This window comes from Schistocerca gregaria, chromosome 7 (assembly GCF_023897955.1).
Source record: "Schistocerca gregaria isolate iqSchGreg1 chromosome 7, iqSchGreg1.2, whole genome shotgun sequence".
Taxonomy (NCBI): Eukaryota; Metazoa; Arthropoda; class Insecta; order Orthoptera; family Acrididae; genus Schistocerca; species Schistocerca gregaria.
In genome coordinates, this window is record NC_064926.1 from 497,660,923 (window position 1) to 497,677,319 (window position 16,397).

The 16,397-nt window shown below is 43.5% G+C and overlaps 1 protein-coding gene across 1 annotated transcript in view; it reads left to right on the forward strand.

The window, feature by feature from the left end:
- Positions 1-267: 267 nt before the first annotated feature.
- LOC126281182 (alpha-N-acetylgalactosaminidase) overlaps positions 268-16,397 on the forward strand; it is a 123,287-nt gene continuing 107,157 nt past the window's right edge. Inside the window, exon 1 of the mRNA XM_049979882.1 lies at positions 268-545. The gene's annotated coding sequence lies outside the window, so the exon portion shown is untranslated. The remainder of the gene's footprint in view (positions 546-16,397) is intronic.

Here is a 16,397-nt window from a genome sequence, read left to right on the forward strand (position 1 = left end):
TCTACCGCTTTGGCATAAGACCAAAATTTCTTAAGATTTTCTGCCAAGTCAGTACATAGAACTTTACTTTCGAATTCATTGAACGCCTGTCGCATAGCCCTCCTCACACTACATTTCGCTTCGAAACTTTTTAACGGCATAAACGCGTTGTGCATACAGAACGGCCTTCGCCCCGGTTATGTAGTTCTGTGACAGAGCTGAGTGAAAGCGTAGTTATCGCGGACTCGCTTCCTGCCTGCGTCGGAAACTCCTGCGCGCGCGGCCAGCTGTTTTTCCCGTCGTGTCCCGTTACGAGTGTATCTGCACGCGCGCGCCCGTGCGCCACGCCGGGCATAGCGAAAAGTGAAAAGACGCGCGCGGCGGCAGCGTGGGAGCAGGCGTTTGCATTCGCGCGGCGCCTCCGTGCACCATTCCTCGTGCGTGCGGCGGGCTTGCTCGCCACTCACACCCCCGCGATCGGGAAAGGCGGGCCGCCTTCCTGCTTTCTAGACCTCTGGGCAGCCAGCCAGATACGCCTTGCGTCCTAAGCGGCCATTGGTTTAAAGGTAAGAGCTGCTCTCCAACTGCGGTGATTCAAACTAACGTCGCGACCGCGTCGTCTCATGCTGCTGTAATCTTACGTACGAGAAGCAACCACAAAAGTTTAATTATCGTTTCGCAAAAATTAAGCTGCGACCATCAACGTGATGACGATGACAGTCAAATGGCTCTGAACACTATGGGACTTAACATCTGAGATCATCAGTGCCCTAAAACTTAGAACTACTTAAACCTAACTAACCTAAGGACATGACACACATCCTAGCCCGAGGCAGGATTCGAACCTGCGACCGTAGCGGTCGCGCGGTTCCAGACTGTAGCGCCTAGAACCGCTTGGGCCCTCCGGCCGGCGACGGTGACAGTCCTTCGCTACATATTGGCGCTTCAAAGCGAAGTATTTCTCCCAACGATGTGTAACTCGGCGGATACCTTAGTTGTAAAAGTCTACATTTTGGAGACAGGAAGGACATACGGCCATCCTATACCACAACCCCCCCCCCCCCCCCCCCCCCCCCCATGAACCATGGACCTTGCCGTTGGTGGGGAGGCTTGCGTGCCTCAGCGATACAGATGGCCGTACCGTAGGTGCAACCACACCGGAGGGGTATCTGTTGAGAGGCCAGACAAACGTGTGGTTCCTGAAGAGGGGCAGCAGCCTTTTCAGTAGTTGCAGGGGCAACAGTCTGGATGATTGACTGATCTGGCCTTGCAACATTAACCAAAACGGCCTTGCTGTGCTGGTACTGCGAACGGCTGAAAGCAAGGGGAAACTACAGCCGTAATTTTTCCCGAGGACATGCAGCTTTACTGTATGATTAAATGATGATGGCATCCTCTTGGGTAAAATATTCCGGAGGTAAAATAGTCCCCCATTCGGATCTCCGGGCGGGGACTACTCAGGAGGATGTCGTTATCAGGAGAAAGAAAACTGGCGTTCTACGGATCGGAGCGTGGAATGTCAGATCCCTTAATCGGGCAGGTAGGTTAGAAAATTTAAAAAGGGAAATGGATAGGTTAAAGTTAGATATAGTGGGAATTAGTGAAGTTCGGTGGCAGGAGGAACAAGACTTCTGTTCAGGTGACTACAGGGTTATAAACACAAAATCAAATAGGGGTAATGCAGGAGTATGTTTAATAATGAATAGGAAAATAGGAATGCGAGTAAGCTACTACAAACAGCATAGTGAACGCATTATTGTGGCCAAGATAGATACGAAGCCCACACCTACTACAGTAGTACAAGTTTATATGCCAACTAGCTCTGCAGATGACGAAGAAATTGAAGAAATGTACGACGAAATAAAAGAAATTATTCAGATAGTGAAGGGAGACGAAAATTTAATAGTAATGGGTGACTGGAATTCGAGTGTAGGAAAAGGGAGAGAAGGAAACATACTAGGGGAATATGGATTGGGGCTAAGAAATGAAAGAGGAAGCCGCCTAGTAGAATTTTGTACAGAGCACAACTTAATCATAGTTAACACTTGGTTTAAGAATCATGAAAGAAGGTTGTATACGTGGAAGAACCCTGGAGATACTAAAAGGTATCAGATAGATTATATAATGGTAAGACAGAGATTTAGGAACCAGGTTTTAAATTGTAAGACATTTCCAGGGGCAGATGTGGACTCTGACCACAATCTATTGGTTATGACCTGTAGATTAAAACTTAAGAAACTGCAAAAATGTGGGAAATTAAGGAGATGGGACCTGGATAAACTGAAAGAACCAGAGGTTGTACAGAGTTTCAGGGAGAGCATAAGGGGACAATTGACAGGAATAGGGGAAAGAAATACAGTAGAAGAAGAATGGGTAGCTCTGAGGGATGAAGTAGTGAGGGCAGCAGAGGATAAAGTAGGTAAAAAGACGAGGGCTGCTAGAAATCCTTGGGTAACAGAAGAAATATTGAATTTAATTGATGAAAGGAGAAAATATAAAAATGTAGTAAATGAAGCAGGCAAAAAGGAATACAAACGTCTCAAAAATGAGATCGACAAGAAATGCAAAATGGCTAAACAGGGATGGCTAGAGGACAAATGTAAGGATGTAGAAACTTATCTCACTAGGGGTAAGATAGATACTGCCTACAGGAAAATTAAAGAGACCTTTGGAGAGAAGAGAACCACGTGTATGAATATCAAGAGCTCAGATGGCAACCCAGTTCTAAGCAAAGAAGGGAAGGCAGAAAGGTGGAAGGAGTATATAGAAGGTTTATACAAGGGTGATGTACTTGAGGACAATATTATGGAAATGGAAGAGGATGTAGATGAAGACGAAATGGGAGATACGATACTGCGTGAAGAGTTTGACAGAGCACTGAAAGACCTGAGTCGAAACAAGGCCCTCGGAGTAGACAACATCCCATTAGAACTACTGACGGCCTTGGGAGAGCCAGTCATGACAAAACTCTACCAGCTGGTGAGCAAGATGTATGAGACAGGCGAAATACCCTCAGACTTCAAGAAGAATATAATAATTCCAATCCCAAAGAAAGCAGGTGCTGACAGATGTGAAAATTACCAAACTATCAGTTTAATAAGTCACAGCTGCAAAATACTAACGCGAATTCTTTACAGACGAATGGAAAAACTGGTAGATGCGGACCTCGGAGAGGATCAGTTTGGATTCCGTCGAAATGTTGGAACACGTGAGGCAATACTGACCTTACGACTTATCTTAGAAGAAAGATTCAGAAAAGGCAAACCTACGTTTCTAGCATTTGTAGACTTAGAGAAAGCTCTTGACAATGTTGACTGGAATACTCTTTTTCAAATTCTAAAGGTGGCAGGGGTAAAATACAGGGAGCGAAAGGCTATTTACAATTTGTACAGAAACCAGATGGCAGTCATAAGAGTCGAGGGGCATGAAAGGGAAGCAGTGGTTGGGAAAGGAGTGAGACAGGGTTGTAGCCTCTCCCCGATGTTATTCAATCTGTATATTGAGCAAGCAGTAAAGGAAACAAAAGAAAAATTTGGAGTAGGTATTAAAATTCATGGAGACGAAGTAAAAACTTTGAGGTTCGCCGATGACATTGTAATTCTGTCAGAGACGGCAAAGGACTTGGAAGAGCAGTTGAACGGAATGGACAGTGTCTTGAAAGGAGGATATAAGATGAACATCAACAAAAGCAAAACGAGGATAATGGAATGTAGTCAAATTAAATCGGGTGATGCTGAGGGAATTAGATTAGGAAATGAGACACTTAAAGTAGTAAAGGAGTTTTGCTATTTAGGAAGTAAAATAACTGATGATGGTCGAAGTAGAGAGGATATAAAATGTAGACTGGCAATGGCAAGGAAAGCGTTTCTGAAGAAGAGAAATTTGTTAACATCGAGTATAGATTTAAGTGTCAGGAAGTCATTTCTGAAAATATTTGTTTGGAGTGTAGCCATGTATGGAAGTGAAACATGGACGATAACTAGTTTGGACAAGAAGAGAATAGAAGCTTTCGAAATGTGGTGCTACAGAAGAATACTGAAGATAAGGTGGATAGATCACGTAACTAATGAGGAGGTATTGAATAGGATTGGGGAGAAGAGAAGTTTGTGGCACAACTTGACTAGAAGAAGGGATCGGTTGGTAGGACATGTTTTGAGGCATCAAGGGATCACAAATTTAGCATTGGAGGGCAGTGTGGAGGGTAAAAATCGTAGAGGGAGACCGAGAGATGAGTACACTAAGCAGATTCAGAAGGATGTAGGTTGTAGTAGGTACTGGGAGATGAAGAAGCTTGCACAGGATAGAGTAGCATGGAGAGCTGCATCAAACCAGTCTCAGGACTGAAGACAACAACAACAACAACATACCACGAACATTGCCAAATTCAGATTAACATGCCGACTCGACGCTATACAGAACATTCACCCCTTGGACTCCGTTAAGAATTTTTACCACCACGGCACCCACCCACCCACCCACCCACACACACACACACACACACACACACACACACACACACACACATTTCCTTCAATTACCAAACTGACGATTCCTTCATTCTCAGGACATGTCCTATCAACCGCACACACACACATTTCCTTCCTTTATTTACCAAACTGACGATTCCTCCATTCTCAGGACATGTCCTATCAACCGCACACACACACACACACACACACACACACACACACACACATTTTCTTCAATTACCAAACTCAAACTGACGATTCCTTCATTCTCAGGATGTGTCCTATCAACCGATCGCTTATTCTAGGCAAGTTGTGCCAAGCATTTATTTTGCTCTGAAATCGATGCAGTAGCTCCTCATAACTTTCTCAATCTACCCATATAATCTTCAGGAGTCTTCCGTAGCATCACTATTCAAAAGGTTACATTCTTTTCTCATGTCGTCCACGTTCCATGTCTGTACAAGATGAATATCTTCAGAAATAACATTCTAACACTTAAATTAGAAGTACAAGGGTGTGCCGACAAGTAACGCCTCTGAGTTTCTTATGCGAAAACTCCTAAAATTTTTTTTTAAATAAAGCAAACTCTGTTACCATTCTAATCTCTATTCATCATGTCGAAGTATTTGCAGCCCTCTTCCACTAACTCCTCCCGAACAGGCCAAAGGTACCGACCGGCCGCCGTGTCATCCTCAGCCCACAGGCGTCACTGATGCGGATATGGGGGCGCACGTAGTCAGTACACCGCTCTCCCGGCCGTATGTCAGGTTCCGAGGCCGGAGCCGCTACTTCTCAATCAATCTGTTCCTCAGTTTGCCTCACAAGTGCTGAGTGCACCCCGCTTGGCAACAGCGCTCGGCAGACCGGACTGTCACCCATCCAAGTGCTAGCCCAGCCCGACAGCGCTTAACTTCGGTGATCTGACGGGAAAAGGTGTTACCAATCCGGCAAGGCCGTCGGCCCTCTGCCACTAGAGGGCTCCCAGTTGTAGAATGTAACATAGTGGTATGTCACGTAACTATGCCGGTGTCTGAGGAACAGCCCGCTGTAATCGAGTTTCGAATTCGTAGAGTTCGTCCACACATAGATCATGACAATGCCAGATCAAACACGATCGCAGCGACACCGACGCCTTGTGTTCACTGTCATCGATCATTCTTCGTACAGATCCAACTTGGCCCCATGCAATTTTTATCTGCTTCCGAAACATCACGACCACCTTCGACGACTTCACTTTGACAGTAATGAAGAGGTGCAAGCAGAGGTGAGGTTGTGGCTCCGTTAACACAGTCAAACTTTCTACTGTGACAATATCAACAAACCTGTCTAGTTGGGAGAAATGAGTCCGCCGCCTGGATGAGAAGAAAATATTTAGACACGAAGGAAAAAGATGAAGAATGTTGATAAAGTATGTTTTATTTAAAAAACTTTGATTGTTTTCACATACGAAATTCAAAAGCGTTACTTTTCACATAACCTTCAATTACGCAATGTCTGAGAGTGATAGCATTAACAGTGAGGAATGTAGAATCACAGAACAGGAAGTGATCCACACCATTCAGAAGCTCAAAAACAACAAGGCAGCAGACGAGGACCAGATATCAGCAGAGATGTTAAAAGAGGGCGGAAACAAACTACACAAAGAAATTTATAACCTTATTACAAAGATGTCGAAAACTGAAACGCTGCCTGATGATTGGAAAACTGCAATAATTTGTCCCATACACAAGAAAGGAAACAGAATGGAATATGGAAATTACAGAGGAATCAGTTTGCTGAACATAACATACAAATTCCTCTCAATTACCATTGTGTAAAAACTTAAACCTTACGCAGAAAACATTATTCGAGATTACCAGGCTGGATTTCGAGCAAACTGCTCCACAACTGATAATGTGTTTACTATACGACAGATCTTTGAGAAATAGTGGAAATTTAACAAAAACATCCACTGTCTCTTCATTGACTTCCAGCGATCCTACGACAGCATCCACAGAAGTGTCCTCTACAACATCTTACGAGAATTTAGTACACCCCGTAAAATCATTAGGATGATACAACTGTGCATGGATGGCTCCCAGGCGGCAGTGAAGTTCAGAGGATCCATATCCTCCACCTTTCCAATTAAAACAGGCTTACGACAGGGAGACGCTCTTTCATGTGTCCTCTTCAACCTTGCATTAGAGAAAGTGGTTCGGGAGAGTAATTTACATCTATAGAATGGCCTCCGATTCGAACACAGTGAAGTAAAACTCCTGGCTTATGCAGATGATATAGCGTTGCTGAGTGAAACTGAAGAAGAACTGAAAGACATGTACAGATCTCTCAGGCAGAGTGACAGTAAAATCGGGCTTTTGATTAACCAAGAGAAAACCGAATATATTGAAATAGATCGAGTCATAAACCCAAATCCTTACTTTGAAATTGACGAATATTCTAAATTCAGAAAAGTTCTCCAGTTTAAATATCTTGGATCACTTTTCAACAGTAAAAATATCATAACAATGGATATAAATGAAAGAATAGCCTCGGGGTCAAGATCTGTACTCACTAATCAGCACACTCAAAAGGAAAGCTTTATCAATCATCACAAAGATGAAGATATACAACACTATTATCTGCCACATAGTACTGTACGGTCCAGAAAGCTGGACGCTTACAAAGAATGAAAGAGAAAAATTGAATGTTTTTGAAAGAAAAGTAATGAGACAAATCTGGGGACCTGTGTTGGAGAATGGCATATGGAGAATGGCATATGGAGAATTCGAAAGAACAATGAAATTTATCAGTTAATGAAGCAACCCACTATCATCCAGAAATTAAAAAGTAGGAGACTGCAATGGGCTGGGCATGTGGCCAGAATGGAAAACAACAGAATCGCCAAGAAAGCATTTGAAGGAACTCTCCAGGCAACAAGACCATTGGGCCGATCTCGTACAAGGTGGAAAGATGACATAGAGAATGACAATGCAGCATTAGGAATTTCCGCAAGGTGGAAAGAGGCTACGAGAAATAGAAGGCGGTGGAAGCAGATCGTTGATGCAGTGCGTGGTCTAAGGGACCTGTGATCGCCTAGAAGAGAGAGAGAGAGAAAGAGAGAGAGATTACTTTTCAGCACGCCTTCGTAGACGTTAACAAATTCCTCTTTTTCAATAATGCTTTTCGTGCTATAGCCAGTCAGCATTTTATGTCCTTCCTTCTTTTGCCATTATCAGTCATTTTCCTGCCCAAATAGCAAAACTCGTCTACTATTTCTAGTGCCCCGTTTCCTAATGTAATGCCCTAAACAGCGCCAAATTTAATTACGTACAATTACCCTTATCTTACCTTTGTTAAAGTGCATCTTATAACCTATTTTCAATACACTATTCGATCCGTTCAATTGCCCTTCCAACTCCTTTGCCGTCTCCGACAGAATTACAATGTCATCGGCAAACATCAAAGCTTTCCTTTCTTCTCCCTGAGCTTTGATTCCCTCTTCAATTTTTTCCTAGGTTTCCTTCACATCTTGCTCTATGCACAGACTAGCACCTCGGATAGCCGACAGTCATGTGACACTCCTTTTTCCTTTCCCAACTACTGCTTTCCTTTCATGTCTGTCGACCTTTATAGCTGCAGTCTGGTTTCTGTACAAGTTATAGCTGCCCTACCGCCTAGTTTTTTTTTTATCCCTGTTGCCTTCAGAATTTCAGACAGTGTATTCCAGCAAATATTGTCAAAATATTTTGTTTAAATCTACAGCGCTATAAACGTAGGTTTTCGTTTCTTTAACCTCTCCTTTAAGATACACTGAAGAATGAATATTGTCTAGCGAGTTTCTGCACTTCTCCAGAAGCCAAACTGATCTGCCACTACCATTTTAGCTATTTTTTTAATAATTTGTGTCAATTGTTTGCAAACATGACTTACTAAACTATACTTTGATTCATAAAAATCCCACATGCTAAACACATAAAAAACTGCTTTACACAGAAAGCTCATATATATTGTAAATGCTACGATTAAACTGAACACAGTCCCGAATCTGTGCCACGGGTATTGACTGGCCAGGAAAAAGAGTGTCGAGGGGAAGCGATTTTCTAAAGAACAGCTCCAAACTGTCTCAGAATGAAAACTTCAAAGGAAGTCATGATCAAGATGATGCTCATTTGTTTTTTGTTTATCTTTGTTGGGGAATATAGTATTCAGAGTTCGTTCCACGAGGGGAGGTTCAAAAATGGTTCAAATGGCTCTGAGCACTATGGGACTTAACATCTGTGGTCATCAGTCCCCTAGAACTACTTAAACCTAACTAACCTAAGGACATCACACACATCCATGCCCGAGGCAGGATTCGAATCTGCGACCGTAGCAGTCACGTGGTTCGAGACTGAGCGCCTAGAGCCGCACGGCCACCGCGGCCGGCACGAGATGAGGCAATTAATCAAGTTTTCTATTTATAGTTTCTGAGAAAAGTGCATAACAATGTGTCGAAAGGACCCCTCCTGGTACAGACGGAGCACTAGTTATACCATTACGATCAGTGCTCCTGTTCACATAACCATCTCATTGTATCTGTTTTTGGTGAAAAACAGCGTGGTTCTCTTGCTACAAGCGTCTATTCATTTAATCAAATTCTGTGCGATTTACTGCTGTTTCCACAGATGAAGAGCGGCATAAGCGGACATAGATTTGATAACGAAGCAGTGACCAAGCAAATAGCGGGGTAGGCGCTCTCAGTCGTTACTGCAGATTAATATAAAATTGTCTCCAACAATGTACACACTGATTTTACGGGAGTATCATTTATAATAGAGAGTACTTTGAACATGACAAGTTTGTTTTGTAAATAAATCAGATTCACACTGTTAAAAATCACACACACACACACACACACACACACATATATATATATATATATATATATATATATATATATATATATATATATATATATTATTCAACAGGCATTAACAGATACAACTTCCAAAGTTAAATTCATGGGAGAAACATCAGAAGCATTTCATATCCAAACTGGTGTTCGCCAAGGAGATGGAATGTACCCCCTTCTGTTTAACATGGTTCTGGAAATAATTGTAAGGAAATGGGAAAAGGAAATAAAAGGAATTCAGCTTGCGATTAAAAAAGAGCAGAGAATCAGGGCGAAGTATCTGGCTTTCGAGGACGATCTTGCCATTCTAACGAACAACAGAGAGGAAGCTAAACTTGCATTGGAAAAACTACACGAAATCTCACAGAAAACTTTGCTACAAATCTCCTACCAGAAAATACAGTATATGGAAAACAAACCTGTAGACAATCTACCCATTAGTACCCAATACGGAAAAGTGGCATAAGTTGCCCACTTGAGATATCTGGGAGAGATAATCCAACCATTAGGATTGAATTCAATAGCCCATAAAAATAGAATCCCCAAATTACAATAAGCGTGTAAGCTCACTTGGAATCACTATAATAAGAAATCTATTTCTATCAATGCGAAACTAAGGCTTACAACACAGTAGTCGTACCAGAAGCACTTTATGCTGCAGAAACTACAGTGATTCGTGGTCATACGAAAATCAAAGGGATTGAAAAACAGGAAATAAAAATTCTGAGGAAAATATATGGACCAGTGTTTCGGGAAGGAATTTGGATGAAGAGGCCAACTAGAGAGATTTACAAAGACATAGAAACAATAACAAAAAAAAACGGTTCAAATGGCTCTGAGCACTATGGGACTTAACATCTGAGGTCATCAGTCCCCTACAACTTAGAACTACTTAAACCTAACCAACCTAAGGAAATCACACACATCCATGCCCGAGGCAGGATTCAAACCTGCGACCGCAGCGGTCGCCTGGTTCCAGACTGAAGCGCCTGAAACCACTCGGTCACAACGGCCGGCTGGTATTCGTTCACTCAGTATATTAATATACCTCACTGATAAGCCTAATATGACTTGTAACTGCTTTACAAGGCAGCACACACACACACACACACACACACAAACAAACAAATCATATATATACATATATATATATATATATATATATATATATATATATATATATATATATATGACCACTCGTTCATCTTCGCTAATGTGAAACACATCACTACTGAGCAAGTGTTCTTACCTGTTGAGATACGCACTTTAGAGATCACGTTTACTGGACAATTTTTCTAGTTTTTGTCCACACTACTACCACTGAAAGTTACCAACCCTACACTCTTCGCAACACAAGAACCGGTACATGTATTCAACTGTCAGAGGTATCAGAACTGTTTTCGTTTACAACTTTAGACTCGTTCGTTTCCGGTACAGGGATCCTTACTTCAAATTTATACATTTATCGTTCTCTATCATCCTAGAACGTCTGTAACATCATAACGACATCGCCCCTGTATAAGTACATTTACAGACGCCCGCGCCTGTAGTCTCGTTGGATGACGTTTCCGGACATGGATTCCTATTCAAAATACGATGTACTCACGCCCCTCTGCAAGTCCTAGAAGTCTGTAACGGGAATTTCCGACCACCGGTACAGACGTTCACATTCAAACACGGATTACGTTATTTATTTCTCATTGACACACATAACAAGAGACGTCGCCTTGCTACTACATCGCTGAAGTTGTTGGCAGTCGTAAACAAAAGGCGATATGTGCCGATCACAACTTTGGAATGATACTCAACTTATCTTGGGTATACTGCACGTGCGTACACATTCACAAACACACACACACACAGTACCTCCTGCCCCTGCTAGTGCAGCGGCAAATTATACACTCCTGGAAATTGAAATAAGAACACCGTGAATTCATTGTCCCAGGAAGAGGAAACTTTATTGACACATTCCTGGGGTCAGATACATCACATGATCACACTGACAGAACCACAGGCACGTAGAACAGGCAACAGAGCATGCACAATGTCGGCACTAGTACAGTGTATATCCACCTTTCGCAGCAATGCAGGCTGCTATTCTCCCTTGGAGACGATCGTAGAGATGCTGGATGTAGTCCTGTGGAACGGCTTGCCATGCCATTTCCACCTGGCGCCTCAGTTGGACCAGCGTTCGTGCTGGACGTGCAGACCGCGTGAGACGACGCTTCATCCAGTCCCAAACATGCTCAATGGGGGACAGATCCGGAGATCTTGCTGGCCAGGGTAGTTGACTTACACCTTCTAGAGCACGTTGGGTGGCACGGGATACATGCGGACGTGCATTGTCCTGTTGGAACAGCAAGTTCCCTTGCCGGTCTAGGAATGGTAGAACGATGGGTTCGATGACGGTTTGGATGTACCGTGCACTATTCATTGTCCCCTCGACGATCACCAGAGGTGTACGGCCAGTGTATGAGATCGCTCCCCACACCATGATGCCGGGTGTTGGCCCTGTGTGCCTCTGTTGTATGCAGTCCTGATTGTGGCGCTCACCTGCACGACGCCAAACACGCATACGACCATCATTGGCACCAAGGCAGAAGCGACTCTCATCGCTGAAGACGACACGTCTCCATTCGTCCCTCCATTCACGCCTGTCGCGACACCACTGGAGGCGGGCTGCACGATGTTGGGGCGTGAGCGGAAGACGGCCTAACGGCGTGTGGGACCGTAGCCCAGCTTCATGGAGACGGTTGCGAATGGTCCTCGCCGATACCCCAGGAGCAACAGTGTCCCTAATTTGCTGGGAAGTGCGGTGCGGTCCCCTACGGCACTGCGTAGGATCCTACAGTCTTGGCGTGCATCCGTGCGTCGCTGCGGTCCGGTCCCAGGTCGACGGGCACGTGCACCTTCCGCCGACCACTGGCGACAACATCGATGTACTGTGGAGACCTCACGCCCCACGTGTTGAGCAATTTGGCGGTACGTCCACCCGGCCTCCCGCATGCCCACTATACGCCCTCGCTCAAAGTCCGTCAACTGCACGTACGGTTCACGTCCACGCTGTCGCGGCATGGTACCAGTGTTAAAGACTGCGATGGAGCTCCGTATGCCACGGCAAACTGGCTGACACTGACGGCGGCGGTGCACAAATGCTGCGCAGCTAGCGCCATTCGACGGCCAACAACGCGGTTCCTGGTGTGTCCGCTGTGCCGTGCGTGTGATCATTGCTTGTACAGCCCTCTCGCAGTGTCCGGAGCAAGTATGGTGGGTCTGACACACCGGTGTCAATGTGTTCTTTTTTCCATTTCCAGGAGTGTAGTTACGTTGTGATTTAATACACGTGTACTATTTCAAATCTCCGGTGCTGAACTGTTAAAGAAAAAGAAATAGGGTCTCTGGGAGGTGACGAAACGCGTGCCGGCGCGTTCTTGCCAAAATTAAGCCCTGACTTCAGACATTATTCGAGTCCATGCCACGACGTGTTGCGGCACTTCTGCGTACTCGCGAGGATCCTACACGGTGTTAGGCAGGGGTAACAGTTTCTTTGGCTCTTCAATGTAAAAATGATTGGCCTCTAATTTTTGTGAGAGTCTCAGATAATTGCACATGTTTTGTATGAGACGTGCTTGCAGTTGCTGTATAACGATGGAAAGCCAGATACCTTATCACACAGTCTACAATAAGAAAACAAAAAATAATTGAATGTAACTATCTAACTCGAATATTTTGACCCAAAACTCTAGCATTGCACTAACTGAGTAGCGCAGTTCGCAGTTACTCATTAACGACTGAAGACGCTTGCCGTAGTTGAGGTTGCAGTGCTGCCAAACTCCCTTTCGCTGAAGTCTGCTTTCTGCCGAAAATATGAACGGCACGAAGTTTTGTTACAGTCGCTTTCCACGCTGTGGTGTATTAGTGTGCGAACTTTGGTCCACCCTGTATAAACCATTAGCAGAGGTGAAAGCATTGGTTAACTGAAAGAGCAAAAATCCTTTGACTCACTGGGACCTATTCACTAGGCCTGTGGATTTGTAGAGCCCAGCATCACTAAAATCTTCTAGCGTGATGATCCAAAAGCTTTTGAAATTAAAAAAAATGGAATTTTTAAGGTCGTTCCATTGCACATGCAGAGTGCCTTCTGGTGAGTTACTTCGTTAAAATTATTTAAATTTTATTTTCTGCGTTAAAGGTAAGTAAAGGAAGATAGTATTCCTAGTTTTTAGTCCGAAAAGTATGTAAAATATTTTAGTAAAGGACATTACCCACTAATCATAAAATAAAATTTCTTATTTTTTACGCAAATACGCTACACTCCGTGGTTTAGCCGAACTAATAACTTCCTAAAGAAGAGGTTTGCAACACCCGTGTAGCTGCAAATGTGTGCTGGATTACAATCGGGCTGAGAAGGGATTTGAAGAATAAGATTCATGAGACTAAAAGGGTAATTTCACTGTGAAATTGAAAAAAACAAAAGCCTAAGTAAACGCAATTTGATTGCAATTGTACATCTTTGTACATCCATTCAACCAAAAATCTGCTGCTGCTTGCCATTCAGACCTCTACTTTTTGTGATAATGCGCTGTGGTCATCCACTATCATCTTGAAAGACGAACAGATCGTCGAAATATTGACTGTAGAACTGGAGATTAGGTTGGAGTATCTTCTTCCAGTGCTCCACAGCTCTCGTATTACCCTCATGTCACATCTGCACATGGTACTGGTCCAAAAAATGACTGATCCATCTCCCTGCCAAAACCATAGGACTGCATGCGTGAGACACGCATTGGTGTATGGCCGCTGTCTCACACTTCACCAGGTGCCAGAAGACCTGGAAAAGAGAAACCACCGCCACTGATTCAGGTTCAATTCCAGCTGTTCTCTTGCTCATGTTCTTCGTGCATCAGGGAGCAAGGCGAGGAATAGGTCTGTTTTTCGTAATGTGCGCCTGACCCTGTGGAAATGGTCGTGCACTGTCGAATTAATCCTCCCAGTTGTCTCCAAGGAGTGGGCACTTATTTAACGTTACTTTCTCCTCAGCATACATATGGCCATAAAGTACAAGTAGTGGTCAACAGCTGCTGTTATTGACTGTGGAAAACCACTACAAGGAAGATATTCAATATTTTGTGTTTAACGGTATCCACTGAATGCTCGAATGACGTCCTTGTGATGTACGTCAATTTGGCCAGGCAAATTCCAGTACTGACAACCCTTCTTGTTATAAAATGAGTATATGTACAAGATATAAGCTCTAAATTACCCTTCGATAGGTATTGACAGGACGAACAGTAAAAAGTAGTATTGTGCCATTCACTATTGGAGACTATTGAGAAAGAAGTTATGGATCAACAAGTCGTAAACTATCGTGTTGATGAGGGCAGTACAACTACTTTTAGTAGTTTATATTGCATATACCAAGGTTTTTCGGTACAAAAAGACAATTAGTGATCGCTCTCATAAATGCACTGTAGCTATATGACGATTAACCACCTGTTCAAACCAGACGCGGCAACGAACAATAAACTTATTTGAATATTTCACACATTTAGTTGCAGGGAGCAGTTTCTAAAATAACTCGTCTTGATATGCTACCACGTTTACTCTCAAGTATCATCTATTGACACGAAATTGTTTTGCTAGATTAATCCTTTCGAAGCTCATAGGTATGAGGGACATTCAGACTTTTTTTTAAATAAACTTGGTTTTATTCGGGATTCCAATATACCATATTACACGACACCATATTTTTCAACATAATGTCCTATCAGTGCGAAGGCCTTATGCCACATTACTGGGAGTGCATGTATGCTCGCATGATACCAGTTTATTGGTCGACGTCGGAGCCAACGTCTTGCTGCATCAAGAAATTCCCCTTCATCCATGTACTGCTTCTCGTGGAGTCCGTCCTTCATTGGGCCAAACAGATGGGATTTCACAAGTGCGATATCCGGCCTGTGGGTGAATGATGAACAGTCTAGTGAAGTTTTGTGAGCTCCTGTCGGGTACACATGCGTTGTCATGGAGGTGGAGCAGTTCGTTTCCATTTTTGTGGCGACGAACACGCTGAAGCCGTTTCCTCAATTTCCTAAGAGTAGCACAACATAGTTCAGAGTTGATCGTTGCACCATGGAGGAGGACGTCAAACAGAATAACCTCTTCCCAATCCCAGAAGAGCGTCGCCATGCCTTTACCGCCTGAGGGTGTGTCTTTGAACTTTTTCTTCGGAGGAGAAGTGGCGTGGCACCACTCTGTGGATTATTATTTTATATCCAGTTCAAAGTGATGAACCATGCTTCATTGCATGTGGCGATGTTCGACAAAAAATTGTTACAATCAGCATCATAACTCACAAGCAATGCTACATATATGGTCTTCCTGTATTCCGTCGATCACGCCAAATGAGAGTGTCCTCACGTTCCAACATTGCAGGAGTCACAGCTGTATGTGGTCGGACAGCATGAAGGACATCGGACCGGTTTGCGCGACTTTGATACAATAATGAGAGATGCCTCACTCAAAGACTCACCATGCTATTGTTCACTGTCAGGTGTCCGTAGGCATTCTGGAAGCGCACATGAATATCTGCAATGCTCTGGTTTTCCACCAACAGGAGTCAATGATAGTTCTCTGCTTCGAATGTATTTTCGTTATAGATGCCATTTTGAGGGCTATGTATAGCCCTATCACCTACCAGAACTTCATGATACTGTAGGGACTGAAGTGGGAATATTCCATGACGCCCCACAACACATTACGTATTTTTTTCAACCGAAATTGGTCGAGAGAAAAAAGTGTTGCATTACTTATTGAATGCCCCTCATCTAGCCTTCCAACCTTACAACAATCTCATGGAGCGAGACATGAACATTAAATATTTCGCTGGGTCAGGTTCAGGTTGTCAATTTTCCATGAATTGGCAAATTTTATTTCGTTATTTAACTCTATGACTGGGTGCCCTTCCTTATGCCACAGACATCACAGTAACCTAAGGGAAGGAAGTCAGGTGATACATCTGTCTGTAAATAACATAAACTGTGTTCTGTAAATTATTGTATTTTAACTGTTTGTCTATAGTA